This window comes from Pinus tabuliformis, chromosome 7, assembly GCF_031772625.1.
Source record: "Pinus tabuliformis cultivar Carrire ecotype Pingquan chromosome 7, CPIR1, whole genome shotgun sequence".
Taxonomy (NCBI): domain Eukaryota; kingdom Viridiplantae; phylum Streptophyta; class Pinopsida; order Pinales; family Pinaceae; genus Pinus; species Pinus tabuliformis.
Window position 1 is genome coordinate 1,252,539,061 of NC_142293.1, and position 16,170 is coordinate 1,252,555,230.

General features: G+C 37.0%; 1 pseudogene; it reads right to left on the reverse strand.

The window, feature by feature from the left end:
* LOC149251917 (elongation factor G, chloroplastic pseudogene) overlaps positions 1-14,328 on the reverse strand; it is a 69,954-nt pseudogene extending 55,626 nt beyond the window's left edge.
* Between the last annotated feature and the right edge of the window lie 1,842 nt (positions 14,329-16,170).

A 16,170-nucleotide genomic window follows, 5' to 3' on the forward strand; every position in this document is an offset into this window, starting at 1 on the left:
GTACAAGTAGGCCTTTCTCCTTCCTTCTTAGTTGTTTCCGATTTCTTCCCTTTCAACTTACTCTTTCCTTTGCCTTCTTTGGAATCTTTGTTCTCTGAATGCTTGAATGGTTTCTTTGAAAAGTTTGACTGAAAAGTTTTGCCACCTGATTCAATATGAATGGCTTGTACACACAATTCATCAAAGTTAGTTGGATTAAACATAACCAATGTATGTCGTAAATAAGAATGAAAACTTCCAATATACTTCAACAAAGTTTCCCGTGTGTCTATTCGAACATTAAGTGCTAATGTCTTTTTCCTGAATTCCTTTGTAAACTCTTGCACACTCTGTCCTTTACCTTGCCTTAAATTCTCCTAATTCATTACAGCCTGCTGCATATATCGTAAAGGATAGAATTTCTTTCTGAGAGATTTAACAAACTTATACCATGAAGAGATAATTTTACCTTTTTTATTCAAATATGATTGACTTTTACTTTCCCACCAAATCTTTTCCCCACCATTCTAAGTGTATCAAACTCAATTTTTGCAAATTCATCCACAACATTTTGAATTCCACAATACACCTCAATTTGATTTATCCAGTTATCTAACTTTTCAGGATTCATTTCACCATCATATATTGGCAACTCAAACTTAACATCAAGCTTCAAAAAAGGAGATTTCATTCGCTTCTTTTGTGAGTCTAAATCTGAACTTGAATGATAAGAGAATAAAGAATAAGAAAATGGCGATGGAGGAGAAGGAGGTTCATTACCATCAGCTTTTTCTTTGCCCTCTTTCTCTTTCGTTCTTTTAGGAGATGAAGCTATATCTCTAGTCATATTATCTTCATAATTCTCTGCAATCATCCTTTGCATATTAAGGAACATTTTCTGATATTTCTCCTCTCCAACAACCTTTGTTTCAGGAGTTTCTCCTTCATTTGGCTCTCCCATATTCAACTTTTGAGAGACTTTCCTCTTTCAAATCTCTAGATTTATCTTCTTAAGTTTTCCTTCTCCACATTGCAACCTAGATCTACTCAACATTCACAATGACAAATATCCTACTTATACATGAAAAAACCTTAATTTGATACCAAAATATGATCCAAAAATAGCAGAATTGACTTTTTGCACAATTTTACCAAATATTTGCTAAGGTTTCCTTTAAGTGAATAAATGAGGAAAATGGATTTTTAAGTTCCTTAAACTTAAAACTTGAAATCTGAAATTAATCATGAACAACATAGAATAAGAAGCAAACATATAATATTTGATGACGGAGTTCGTCCCTCCTAGACTACATCTCCAGGTCTGCTTCCAATGGGTGTCTGTTGTATTGAAACTGCTCATAAAGTCTCTTTACATCAAAATTCACCATTTTGGAATGTGCACACAAGCATCAATGGCTACTATCATAAGATAGGCTTAGGCCTCATCTCTCCAACACAACTTACAGATCTCAAAAAGGCCCAATATTGGCCAAGTTATGCCTCAAAAGGCATTTACAGGCACTATCAAAACAAACAAGATTTTGAGCTTCACCTTACAAATCCCATAGCCTTGCTGCATTGGCGAAATGTTTTGTAATGCCCACAGGAAGGTACTGGGGTCAAACTCATGGGCCTCCTGGGATTTTATTGCAACGAAACATATTAAATATATGGTAAATGATTGTTGTATTAATACAAACCTGCCACATATATCAAATGTTTTAACAATAGTCCGACGGTGATATTTGTGGCATTACTTATAACCAAAGGCTTAACAATAGTATGATTGTTAACTCCTATGCCATATATAACATATGGTATGTAAAAATAAGACTTTGTATCATATATTTATCCCCCACGTGGCATTTGGTTGCAGTATACATTAACTTTGGAATGTGGTGTATATTCCGTGGTTGTAACAAAGTCTTAACATAGGAGTTTTGTTATAACATAATGTTGGCATATGGTTTAATACTATGGTTGTTGTGCAAAAAATGATTGACACCCATGCTAACTTTGGAGGCACTGATAACACAAACTTTGGGTTTCGCGGGCCTGCCAGATATGCCGAGCTCTGCCAACCCTTCCAACCATACCAAATCAACCAAACTTTAAATATAGCGTTATGTCCATACTTAATAAAGTTAATGGGTGGCTCATTGGTAAAGTTTTGGGTTGACTGCTCAGTGATCATAGGTTCGACCCACACCTCATTCGCTTGCTTTGACTTGACTTGTGCCATGTGCCCTTCTTAGAGACTGTCATGTGCCCCGTTCTGAGACTGCCACTTGGCCTGCTTTGGCCCATTTTTTGCATGTTTGAACAAAACTTCAGAGTGAATTTTCGCCCTCATACTAAGGCCATTTTGAAAATCAAATATACCACCAGAATTGGCACGACGAGATCTTTGACTTGGCACTAGTTTCATGAGCATCTGAGACTGTAAAATTTTGAGCATTTTGAGGATCCTCCTAGATCAATACTCGATGACGAGATACTTGAGATTGAATATGATTTGATGACAAGATACACATGACATGATGCAATTGGAATACTCCCTAGTTGAGAGGGAGTGTTAAAAATATTCAATTGTGTTCAAACTCCACTTTGGAAAGCTCACTTGATGGAGATAATAATTGCATTGAATTCCTCTTTTCGAGAGGACCAAAAGTGACCTAAATATCATTCAATTTAGGTAAGAGAAAGTGTACTTATGAATAAAATCCCACATGTGCATATTTGATAAGGTCAACCCTAAAGCAAAGTGGGCCACCTTGGAAGGTTATAAATACAAGTGACCTCTGCCTCATTTATACCCTACTATGGCAAACTCTTCTATCTTGGTTTTTGGCTCACGTAGGTCTTAAGCTTGTCCGCAGAAGAGCAAGCTCGCCCTGAGGTGAAATTGCAGGGTTTGAAGCTCACATCTCTAATTTATGGTTTTGGGCCTTAGTCGTAGGCACAACACAGGAAGAAGTCGACCATAGTCACTCACACAAAAGTTCATCTGTCTGACTGGAGCCTTCTAGTCGCACAGAAAACTCTCCATCCATGCGACTAGGTGTTAGGGTTTCCACAGTCTAGATCTGACCACAGTCGCTCGCATATCAGGCTTAAGGGAGAGACTAGGTAGTTATAGTCACTCGTATAACTCCTCCTTCATGCGATCAGGACCTCAAAATATGAAATAGCAGTCTTCTGAAGTTTTCGAACATTAACCGCAGTGTTTGACAGTTGACTGTAGACAGTTACAACTCATTACAAAGTTTAGAATCAGGGTTTTGAGTATATACATTGTTGGGTTCATTTCATGGATGTTGTAGTTATTTTGTTGGTTAGTTGTATAGATGAATATATGGATCATTATACTCTCTTTCGTTAAATCATTTGATGACAATCTACTAAGAAGAAAAAAATGAAAGGGTTTTCCCCATACTTGGTTTTGCCCTCGTCTCCAACCAATCCTGGTGTCTCTATGTGTGAATGATTTGCTTCTATTGTTCCTTTATGTTCCACTGCATTGATGATTATGATATTTTTCTTTCTATATAGTTTCATATGTTGTTGAATAATGATGTAAATCTGAATAATGTTATGATGTTATGGGCTGAATATAATGTGTTAATGAATAAATTAAATTATCAAAGTGAAGAAAAAAATAGCCTTAAGAAAAATTAAACTTCTCCTATGCTGAGACATGTACATCAAAGATGAGACTTATGGTGCAGCTGGAAATTTCTCCCTAACTGAGAGTGGGGGTGTTGAAAATTGGCCAGCTACATTGTAAACTTCATCACCAAATCAATAAAGAAAGGTCACGTTTTTTATCGTTGACCAAGTCAACCTAAAGAAGACAAGTCAACCTTGAGAAGTAAATTAACCCTCCTAGACCTCATCTAAATAGCTAATCGATGGAGCTCATTTTGGCATCACATCACATCACACATTCATCTATGAAATTACAAGTCGAGTTCACATGTGTGGAGTAAGATGATATTTTATGTTTGACCGAAGTTGACTTTTCTGATTTGTTTTGGGCTGCTTTGACCAATGTTGACTTAGGCACTTTAACTCTGATTTGACCAAATTTCAAGACTATTTTGCAAGTTGAATCTTTAACTAGTTTGACTGAATTATTATGGGAATTTTGATTGGGTTTGATTGCAGTTTGACAGTGGAAAGTTGACCAAATTGTAGGAAGGATTTTATCTCTACTTTGACTAGGTCTGGCAGAGGAAGGAAGGTCAAATTTAATGTTGGGTTGATTAGAATTTTCTAAATAGTTTGACCATTTACTTTGACTAGAAGATGCAAATCATTAACTGTTGTTGACTATACCTCCACAGGTCAAAAATTTGCAGACTGATGTTTTGGATCAGATTTGACTTTCTCTCTCATCATTGATTGTTTTTGGATTGGTTGACTTGGAAAGTCAAACATTGACTTTGAGTGGTTATTAGGTGTACTATTGGACTAATGTATCTCATGATGAACATTGATGGACTAATAGAAGAATAATAGTTGATTAAGGGTTTTCCCTCTTGTGGGGTTTTTCCCTCATCTTTGACCAAAATCTTTGTGTCTCATTGTGCTTGGCTATATTCTATTATGCATTTATTGTTTATTGTTCTATCAATAATTTCTTAATTGTTATTGGGTTGATTGACATTGGAATAAATTGTTTAAGTGATTATATTAGCATAGAACACTATGAAAAATTAATAATATGAGCCCTATATTGACACAGTTATGTAGAACCTGAAGGTCCAAATCTTAAAGGAATTCTTTTTATAAATTTTGAGCTAGGCTTGTCCATTATTAATACAACCAAACTCTCTCTAGTGAACAACCCTAGATTGTGTGTAGTCTAGTCTTTGCATAAATTTTAAAAGACCTAGCCTAACTAAATTTTTTCCAAAGAATAGCCTTCTACAAGAAATACAGAGGTCACTATAGGTCATGCATTGAAAGCGACATACTAGTGCACAAATTAAAATCTATTAAATCCCTATCCTTATCAGCCTCTGAAGAAGTTATGAAGCAAGGTATACTATAAGTAATATTACATTATTTAGGGACAATTTTTCAACCAATCCGAATGTTGTCTCATTTATGTGCATAAGGGTTTTGTAGCCCTTCAATTTGTAAGCCTTTGAAACTTCATTAGGAGATCAAATTGGTATGCTATGGGGGCTTTACAGTGACATAATTTAGTAGAAGCTTTGAACCCTTTTGATGTTGTAGTACCAATTTAGAAGTATCTAATGCTTGAAGTTGTTTTGGATTTTGTTACTTTGGTGATATAGTGGACTATTATGGTGCATTCTCATCCTTTCTTAGACATTGTATAGAAACCATAATCGAAGCATTTGTAGAAGGTATGTTCATATTTGAATAATTTTATAGATAGTGTATAACCACTAATTTTGAGGCTTTTCATTAAAGGAAGACTTGTGAGATTGGAAGTAGCCGACATCATCTCCAAATTTCATTCATTATTTATGGGAGAGAGCACAATATTCATATTAAATTGGTTTCTAATTGTATTATTCAATGTTTGATCAAAAGGCATATTCTGAAGGAATGAACTATGTAACATCTAAAAACTGATTTGTAGCACTACTAACCAAAGTTCATTATTTTTGAGAATTCTTGGTCGAATAATGACAGTGAAGAAAGTGTTTCATAGAAAATTTCATCATTTGGCTCACTACAGTTAAAGGAATACCTATATTGACCTAATTGTGCAAAGATCAATGTTTTGGTAAAGGGAGAGGCATCGAATTACTCCTAGGTCTATCTACTACAAGTTGAAGGTAACTTTGGTTCATGGATGTTTTGGCAGATGTAGTTACTGTCATATCATAGCTTGTTTGAAGAAGTTGGTTTTGTTCTTCATTTATCTACCTTGCATATACTTGATCAAATATTGTTATAAACCATCTTGTGGTATGATTTACATCATTGTTTCTAGAGAAAGTGTCTCTATAGATTTTTATTATTCAAATATTATAGACCCACTGTAGTAGTCACATCATATGTATACAGGACTTTAGATTTGTAGACTAATTCATGTTTCTTGTGCCTAAATCTATATCGTTTTTCATAACATCCTAGAGTTGTATCTTTGGATTAGTATTTTCAAATATTGAAGGCAATGACCCTTGTTTGGAAAGGTCTCTCTAGTGCATTGATCCCTTCCTTAGTTGTAGACAGGGACAAAGGTACATGTTCATCAAAAGAAGTGGAGATAGTGAAAGGTATTGTTGATCAATGCCAAGATTATTGAGTGGACATGCATTGTGACCTGAGTTTTTTTATTGAGTTGGGGTTTTGGCCTACATATAAAAATGATGTGTGCCGAGGTTATATAATCATTTATATAGTTATATGGTTGGTGATTTTTTGATAATGAGTAGAAATAGATTTGATCATGGACTTGACTAGGGTTTGATCCCATGGGAAAGCAGAGTCATTAAATGCATGTTTGGCAAAGCTAGGGTTTGATGCTCTATTGAACATTTGTTGCAGAGAAGTTTTATATCGATGAGACTTGTTTGGTTGTTGATGAATGTCTTGATAAGTATATATGAGATTGGTTTTGCATTTGACAATATTTATGAGCCAAGGCTTGATGTTCTGTTGAGTAGATTTGGTTGAATGGGTAGGTATTATATTGCACTTTTGCTTATTAATCTCTATTGTTTTTTATGGCCTAATGTCAGTGTTCCAAATCGAAAAATTCAGTAGAGTATTTTGATATTATTTATTTTGACATTGATCACAGGTGGATCCAGTCTGAAAATTGTGAAATGTGCTCTATCGTGGTAAGATGAAGGTTGGAGCCTTTAGGGAAAGTGGTAGCTTGTTGAGTAGGGTGTCAAGGTGGTGCAAGGAAGGAGATTGGAGTCTCCTTTAGGTTGGAGCATATGAAAGCCATTGGAGCATCCTTCCAGTCGGAGCTGGTAAACAGGGTATCAGACCATCCTTCAAGTTGGAGCCTATAAACTAGGGCCACGGGGGTTTCACTGGGGGAGAAATACCATACCACATTCGTTGATATTGGGGGATATATTTTGAGGAAAAAATGACATAATATATTGAGCATATAATAAGGGATAAAGTTTTTTTATATTGGCAGGTATAAAAAATGGAGATCAAATCTAATGAACAAATATAAAGGGGTATAAAAAATGTTCATGAAAAAAAGGATACCTACAATAAGTGAAAGTTGGGGTTTTTTAAATTGGGAAGGTGTATTGGGTTTGTATTGGTAGAGGGTTAAAGAATGCGATTTTTAAAGCTACTTTCCAATATGTAGTCAAATTAAGGGTATTGCTTAGTATTCCATGAATGCATGTGATATGTCAGAGGTTCATTGAGTGAAGCCCCTATTACTAGGGCGCTATATCATCCTCTTAGTTGAAGCTAGTAAACTAGGGGTTGGAGCCTCCTTTAGTTGGAGCTGAAAATCTTGGAAGTTGGAGCTTCTAAACTGATATAAATTATTGAAGACAAATATTAAGAAGTGTTAAATGGTTTTTCTCCCGGAAGGGTTTCCACCTAAAAATATCTATTATATTGTCTTTATTCTTGTCCATTGTTGAATGATGTTGATGTTTTATTTTGTTTATCTGATGTTAATAACATTAATGCTCTGTGAAGTTAAAATTAACTAATTGAAGGGAAGTATTGATTCACCCGCCTCTCAGTGTTTCCAATATTTGGTATCAAAGCCAAATTCCTTTAGTTATAGCTTAACAACTGGAAGGTAGATCTCAGGTGAATCAAGATGGGAAGGTCAAGGAGCCAAGCCGCCATGTGTTCCAAGGAATCATAGGAAGTCTATAATATTGAAATACTTTCAGAACCTATTATAGCTGACAAAGAGAAAATGGTTGGTCTAATTCCTTTGTTCAATGAATCAAGTTTTGTATTTTGGAAAGGTAAAATAGGAGCCTATTTGGGGGTTATTGGATTCTATGTATGGGATTATGTTGTTTCTGGAAATACCTCTACTGATGAATCAATAAAATACAATTCAAAATCCATGAGTATCATTTTAAGTGTTATACCATATTCTATGATGTTCAATGTAGGTCAATGCTTATCAACCAAACATCTTTGGGAGAAACTTCAAAATCTTTACGCAAGTAAATAAAATGCAGGTTAAGATAAAGTTGATGATGATCATGCTTCAAATCAACCAAATTCTCATGTTGAAGAATTTGACAATGATGAAGAAGGAGAAGCAGAAGTGGACATGGAAAAATCATTAATCAGTGCCTTAAAAGAACCAAATAACACTCAAAAGAAAAATCACTCACTTGAAGAATAAGTTTTGTTTCTAAGAATTCAAGTAGATGAAACATAAAAGAAAGATGAAATCTTGACAAGCAAATTACGGAATTTTTTTCAGAAGTACCAAGAAAAATTTAGTCAAAAGAAAAAGGAACTTGATGCAACTATTGCATAAATAAGTAGGATTAAAGAGAAAATGTAGGATGTTGAAAGGAAGGATTAGTCATTGATGAAATGGAACAGGAAATTGTTCATTTAAAGATGAAGGAAAAAGAAGAAAAACAGATGTTGACGAATCATCAAATGAGAGAAATATAAGAAGATAAAATCTATCTTAAGACCCAGTTGGAAGAAGCCAAAATAATTGAAGAGTATCAAAAGTGTCAAATTCAGAAGAAAGAGGAGGATTGCATAAAATGAGAAGAAGAAATTGTATCATTAAGAGTTGAAGTAGACAAGTTGAACAAAAGGATGAAGAGAGTGCGGACTTTGGAAAATATTCTCAGTTGCCAAAGGTATCCATGTATTAAAATAGGTATTAGTTATATTGGTGAACCTTCATCCAAGGGAGACTCAAGCTTCAAGCCCCCATAGATAAAATTTGACAAGAAGTCTAACAGCAAGATCCTTCATCGAAATCAAAGACCAAATAAAGTTGAAAATGTTGTGGCTCCACCTTCAAGAAAGAATGTCTCATCAAAGTACCCTAACACATTTAATGTTTATTATTTTTCATGTTATAACTATGGGCATATGGCTAGGGATTGCATAATGTATGACACGAAATATTATCAAGGGCAATATCAAAATCCTAGAAGCAAGTTTGTAGGATCCCAAGGCAAGCTTCAAAATGGCCATTTTAGCAAGAAGTATATGTCAACTGCTCTATCATTCAAATACCATGTGGAATTATTCAAATGTGATAACTATGAACATATATCTCATGATTGCAGATACAAGATATAATCTTCTAGGACAGAAAAATCTAATATCATGTATAAGAAGGTTTGGAGAAGAAAGCAACAACAAGAAAATCAAGTAAATGTAGATGTCCCAATGATTATGCTCTCAATATTTTTGAAGTCAAAAGGTTGTTATGAATCCACAATAGAACATGTCAAGGCTCAAGATGATCTAGCTAAAAGTTGGTTCCTACTTTGTTATGAATAATGTAGTTTGAATACTACCTATACTTAAATGTTGAAGAGGGGGAGCCTATGTAGCAGCGACTGCAGACTTAAGATTTATATTTCGGTAGGTTAATAGATAGTAGATGGAATAAGTCGTCATAACAACGTTCAGAATTATGGGAAGTTTCAGTGAAGTAGTAGGTTTGGAAAGCAGAGAAGGTCTCAATTGTGAAAAGCATATCATGTCAGGGGGAGAAATGTAGTTTATTGTAGGAAGCATCAAAGCAAGACATGAATTTTGCAATAAGTTAGAGGAAGACACTTCATTAGGAGGAGTGACCCTTTTTCATTCATGATAAAGGTGGATAGAAATTAGGAGAGGAATATCAAAGGTGTTATAGCCTAAATCTACCTCAAGCTGAAGGAAGGCAGGTCTAGGGTAACATCAAACCACGCTTACGGGAGAGGGCTCTCTCCTTGTTAATCTCAATTATAATATGGAAACTAGGGCTTGATATGACTGAAAATAAATGCTGATTTTAGGCTAGGTATATTAGGTCAGAAGATTTTGTTTGATTTTGATGGTTGGTTGCTGGATCAGATGAGGAAGGCAGCTTTGGGTCCTGGAAATCAACTCAGATTTGCAGAGGTTTCTGTGGGGCGAGGTAGGCAAGTGTTTTATCACTTTGAAATGGGTGTAATGGTGAGTATAAAGAATGGTGAGTATTTGGAGAGGGCATGAAAGTTTCATGAGTCCTCTTCAAACAACAGAAAACATTTAGAACTAAATAAACCCCAAGGTAGAGCACTAAACATCAATGGATTCCACCCTTTTAATCTTGATTCATTTAGTTATGCTGAAATAGAGAGATGATGGCACACATAAACATAAGATAAACTGAATAAAAAAGTAGAAAACAATGCTAATTCACATTACCACAAGAATCCCACAAAATGCTGCAAAACCCTGGTTCATTTCCTTGCCAAACTGCAGAAGTGATTTACAATAGTTCTCAATGCATCCACAAGAGTCCAACCTTGACAAATGACTAAGAAAGTACAAGATATAGGTATCAAACCACCTATGCTGGCCATCAGGGGTCAAATCCATGAGTCAAGGAGTTGTTTCAACAAGATCTAAATTGGGAACTGAAAAATAAGCAATGGAACAGCTTGCCTCTAAAACTATGGAAACTGATTCATTCAGCTCAAAACCACCTATAACTAATGTATCTACCTCCTTAAGTCATTTTTCATCATTTTTACATCATAGTACATCAAGTTACATCATATTACATCATGTATTTTACCATGAAAGAAGAAAAAGTCAAACTGTTAGAAAACTAGGCGAAATTCCGAGTTTTTGAGCAAAATTGGCAAAATTTTGCCTAATGCGCAGCACCCTGAGCCTAATGTGCAGCACCACTTCAAGGCTGCGTTTGAAGGCCATCCCCTTCACCAAATTAGGTCCAAGATGGCTTGTTGGAAAGATTTGTCTGTCTACTTTCTAGGAAAATTGGAATTTTTGGATTTGGAGTCCCTTTTCCCCTTCAAAAGTCACTTCTCCCAAGACTGCTTCTTGTGGGTTCAAAAAGTGGTAGAAAGGGCATTTTTTTAGGTGTTTTTTTCCCTTTAGGTGACCCAGATTTCCTCCAAATTTCATGAAACTTTCTAGGTTTCAGTATTTTTCCATGAGGAATCCAAAAATGCAAGCCATTTTGCAAAATTCCAAGCCAGCTCAATGTGCAGCGCCACCAATCAGAGGAAAATTCCTGTGTTTTGCAATTAAAATTTGTGAAATGACAGAAATTTCTAAAAATTGCTTCAAGTTTGGCAAGAGGCAAGTTTACTAATTGCTTTGCTGAGCCAAGGAATATTCAGCCAAAATTTTAAGTTTATCTTGCTCCTTTTTCACTTTTAAGGCTGTCTTTAACTTAGCTTTTAGGTTTCTTATCCTTGTTTTGCAAATCTTATTCCGGGCCAAGTAGTGATAAGCCATGTGGTGCAACATGTTCTTCTCCTTGTTAGCCTTATCAAGTAGCTTCTCCAGGTGGGTATTCACTCTTTCCAACCATGATTCTCGGTCAGCCTCTATTTCTTGTTCTAGTGATGTCCTCTTGATTTTCCTTCTTTTTTCCACTTGCCAGTTTTCCCTAATGGTTTGCAGCTCCATGATTGTTTGTTTGTCCTCCAATTGCTTGTTCTCTTGCTCAAGGAAGTTAATGATCCACTTAGCCCTCTCAAGGTCAAGTGATAAGACTTGAATCTCAACTTCTTTCTCTTTGATGACCATATCCTTGATTCTTGAGCTTTGGAAGCCCAAATCAGTGTCATCTTCCTCAATCAAAAAAAAATCCCTGTCTTGCCCTTCAGAAGGCCCTTCATCATGAAATTTTTGCTTTCCTTTGTCCTGTACCTGTTCTACTGAAGAAGAAGGCAAATCCACTTTCACCCCAGGTTAAGATAGCATTTTCCTGTGATCCGGTGAAGGAAACGACACCCCTTCCACCCCTGGTGGAGATAATACTCGTTTGGCAGCTACAAAAAGTCTCATGGTGCCTTTTTCATAAGTTATAAACACAGGAATGTGAACCTCTTCAGTTTTTCTTTCAAGCTCTTTTTGTTACCCAGGAGGTTTACCTTCCTCTTAAGGATCTGCAAAAATTTGAGGCCCCTTGAAGATTTCATGGGCTATGAAGGTTTCCCATGGCACTCCCAATTGAGTGAGCTGATGCACAACAATAATCTTGATGATAGCAAAGTGATATATGCTATTGGGATGCTGTGGGTATGGTTTTCTCTTTGCAATCACAGTCATCCTCTCTATGTTTTTGCAAATGAAATATGGAATACTCATCATTCTAACCCTTGTGAAATGCATAAGTAATCTGATATGATAGGCATAGAGTCTGGAGAACCTACCCTCACATGTGAAATATTTGATGATGAGTTTCATAAGTGGAACATACCAGTCCTCCAAGAACTTGAAAGGAAACACCCTGCTCAATTTACCATGATATTTGGCCTTAATATATGGTTCATAATGTTGTTTGCTGATATTCTATCTTTTGTTCCACCTTTCCCCTACATCTGGCATCCTAGTTGCTTCTACAATAATGGCTGGTGAAAGAGTGAAATTGATGCCAGCAAGATGTACCATGTTATTCTCCATGTTTATGACAAATTGCCTTGCCAATTCATGATGATACTTAACCCTCTCAACCATCTCACAAAACTCAAAGCAAGATTGGTATCTGAAACAAGTGGTAGCAAGGGGGCAAGCAAGGAGTTTAGCAATGCTAATAGGTTCCTCTCTGATAATTTTCCCACCCTTGTGAGGTCTCCTAGGCTATACATTTCTGTCTCTTGAACTATCACTTAGTGTTTCTTCTTCATAGCTTGACTCACTGTTTCTTGCCATGGTGCTTGGTGCTTGTCTTAAGGAAGGGATTTGATGATGATATGGTAGAAAATGGTAATGAGGAAAGACAAGGGAGATGAGTATGAAGAGATTTTACTAATAGGAAATGGAGTTTGGGAATGAAGAAATAAGTTTTGGGAAACTAGGGTTTAGTGAGGGATTTAGGGTTTGGTGAAGGGAATTAGTTGTTTTAGGGGAATGGGATATGTAAAATTTGGGATAAATGGAGTGTTTCAGGCAAATGGAAGAGGGAAAAGGGTTTAATGATGCTTTTTTGGATTATGGAGTGAAAATTGCACAATGGAAAGGAGTTTAATGAAGACAAGCTAGGGTTTAACATTCAACATGCAAAACTCATGAAGAACACAAGTATGAGATAAAATTCAGCTCTAGGGCAATGATAACTTACTTTTAGAATAGCAATGTAGCATTTTTTAGGGTTATTGAATGATTTCGAACAATTTAGCAAGTTCTAGACTAATGCGCAGTGCACTGGGCCCAATGCACAGCGCCCTCCTAATGTGCAATGCACGTGTAAATTAACACCGGGAAAAATTCATTGATGCGCAGTGCCAGTTTGATGCATAGCGCACTGCCTCTGATGCGCAGCGCCAGGCAATTTTGCTTGGAAAATAGGTTTTTTAACCTCCTTAGCTCAATTTGCCTCGAAATCGTGATTTTGTGCTCTCCAAGGGTATTTTGCACAATAAAATGATAAATGGAACTCCTTTCTTTTTTTTGTTGAAGCAAGATTCGGACCTTCTATTTCATTAATCAGTAAATAAAAACATAAAATAAAACAATCCTCGATAAGCGGTGGTCTAAGGAGAAAACCCCGCACTAACAGTTAACGGGTCAAAGGCAAAGGCCCCAACCCCTACAACCAAACCTCAAAACTCTCTAAAGAAATATACTGCAGAAATCGGCTAACAAGAATCTAGAGTTGGACCCGAAGAGGAACATATGTGCCAATATTTAAAGACTTCATGTCCGCATAACTCACAAACCCGCGAATCAGTAGAATGTATAAAAAAATTGCTTCCCACCATTTACCTGACTTGCATCTTTAATCTCAACCGCCGAACCTATTTTCCTGATCCCACATCTATGGCCAATATCGTTGTGCTTAGAAGCATGACATTTACCCATATGGACCCACCAACATGCTCAATCAATCCCATCCGTAGATCTGCCTTGCAAGATCTGATGGTTGGGGATCAAATCACACCAGTCTACATCACCGAACAATAGCGTGTGATGAGAGAAGTATTCCATCCGACCCCACTACCATGTGGAGCTCACTGAATGGAATCGCTCCCAAAATGGAAAAACCACTTCCCGCTTGCAAGGCTTGCGATCACCGGAAAACTGCCCAGGGTGCGGTATTGCGAATAAAGAATAAAAGCCCCAGGTTTCGAGCCCACCAAGAATTCTTGGTTTCTGGCCTCTCGCTGCATCTACTCTACCTAAACCAATGTGAGAAGAAGCTCCCGCCATCCTTCCTATCATCCAAAAAACCGAATCGCTTGAGCTGCTACCTCTAGGATCCGCTATGAAAGTATTACCCCGGGTCAGCAAAAATGGTCTCTTGATTTTCCTGATGCTATTGCCGGTCGCTGAGGGCTCTGGATGAACATCCCTCCTTCAACCTGTCATCTGTTATCTCCTCCCATTGGCAGCAGAGATCAATATGCTTATTTCGAACCCCCTCATTAGCAAGCCAGCTCGCCATTTTGTTGGCTTCCCTGCGAACATGCACCAACCCGAGGGTTCTCAGCACTCTTAGGTGCACTTGGATTCTTTGGTAGACTTGCAGAAGCCGCCAATGTTCTGAGATTTTCTCAGGAGCAGCTCCCACATTTATCCTTTTTACTGAGTTAATGACAAGTTCTGAATCAGCCTCAATGATGAAATTTTGAATGTTGTACTTGAGCATTATTTCCAAGCAAGTTTCCATCGCCATAAGCTCAGCCATATTATTAGTAGCTTTGCCAAGATAACTGTGGAAGATGACCTGTATGTTTCCTTCCTCATCCCTCAGAACCCCTCCATAACCTGCTTCTCCCAGATTCCCTTTTGAAGCCCCGTCTATGTTGAATTTTAAAAAACCATGAGAAGGGGGTTGCCAAGAAGACTTTTATGTTGAGGTTTTCTTGATAATCTGCATAGAACCCTAAGGGGGATTAACCTAGAGCTCTAATTTCTTCAATATTCTTGCCTCTATTTGTTCAATAGGTTTACCTGTAGCTTCTCCTCCCAAGATATGTATAGTTTCTTTGAGTTGTTTAAGGACCAGTTTGAGGATGTTACTCACTAGACTCACTTTCTCCTTGAAAATCCTATTGTTATGCTCCTTCCAGACATTCCAGATTAAGAACCCTAGGGCCAGCATCCAAGCAGATTTTATGATCTCATTATTCGAGAAATTTTTCCTCTAGTTCTTCAAAGTGGTGGTGATGTCATTAGCATCTCTATCTATTTGCTCAAAGACTTCTCCAACCCAATTCCAAAGAGTTGTGGTGAAAGTGCATCTATTCAGGAGATGATTTGTAGTTTCTTCCTGCTGTCTGCATAAGTGACATCTTGAGGGGCCAACAAAACCTCTTTTTCTTAGGTTATCCCATGTCAAAATCTTGCCCTGTTGTACCAGCCACTTGAACAGTTTTACTTTCATCCAATGAGGATTTTCCCAGATTTCTTTCCATGTCTTATCAATGTTGGGATGGTTTAGCCCTGCCTCTATTCTTTTGGCTTCCTTAAGGTTGAAGAGACCTGTCTTGTTTTTTCCCCATCTTAGTTGATCACTCAAGTTTGAGTTTAATATTTGTCTCTTGTCTAAAATACCTTGAAGGGATGTGGCTTGAGTATGCAACATGCCCATTCCACTATAGTCTGTAACTTTTCCATGTTCTCCATTTCTTATCATTCCTTGCTTGGTCCCAATAGTCACTTACCCCCTTTATTCCTTTGTTGATGGTATCAGTGTGAATATCTACTAATTCTTCACTTCAGAGATTGTCCTCCTGCTGCCAATTGTACTCCCAGAACCAAGCCAGGTTCCCGTTTCTGATCTCCCAAAAACTATGGTTTTGGACTAGGGCTCTATTCTCCCATGCCCTATTCCAAATTGCAGAACCTTTGACATGTCCTGTCATTCTAATTAGATTTTCCTCCTGCCATTCGTTAGCATATTTGTGCTTCCAGAGTTTTTCCCAAGGGGCTTGAATTCCTTTCAGCCATTTCCACCAAATTTTGGCTCCAAGAACTCTATTTAGAATTCCTGGGTCATGAAGACCCAATACACCATGGGATTTAGGTTTGCATACTCTATCCCATGCC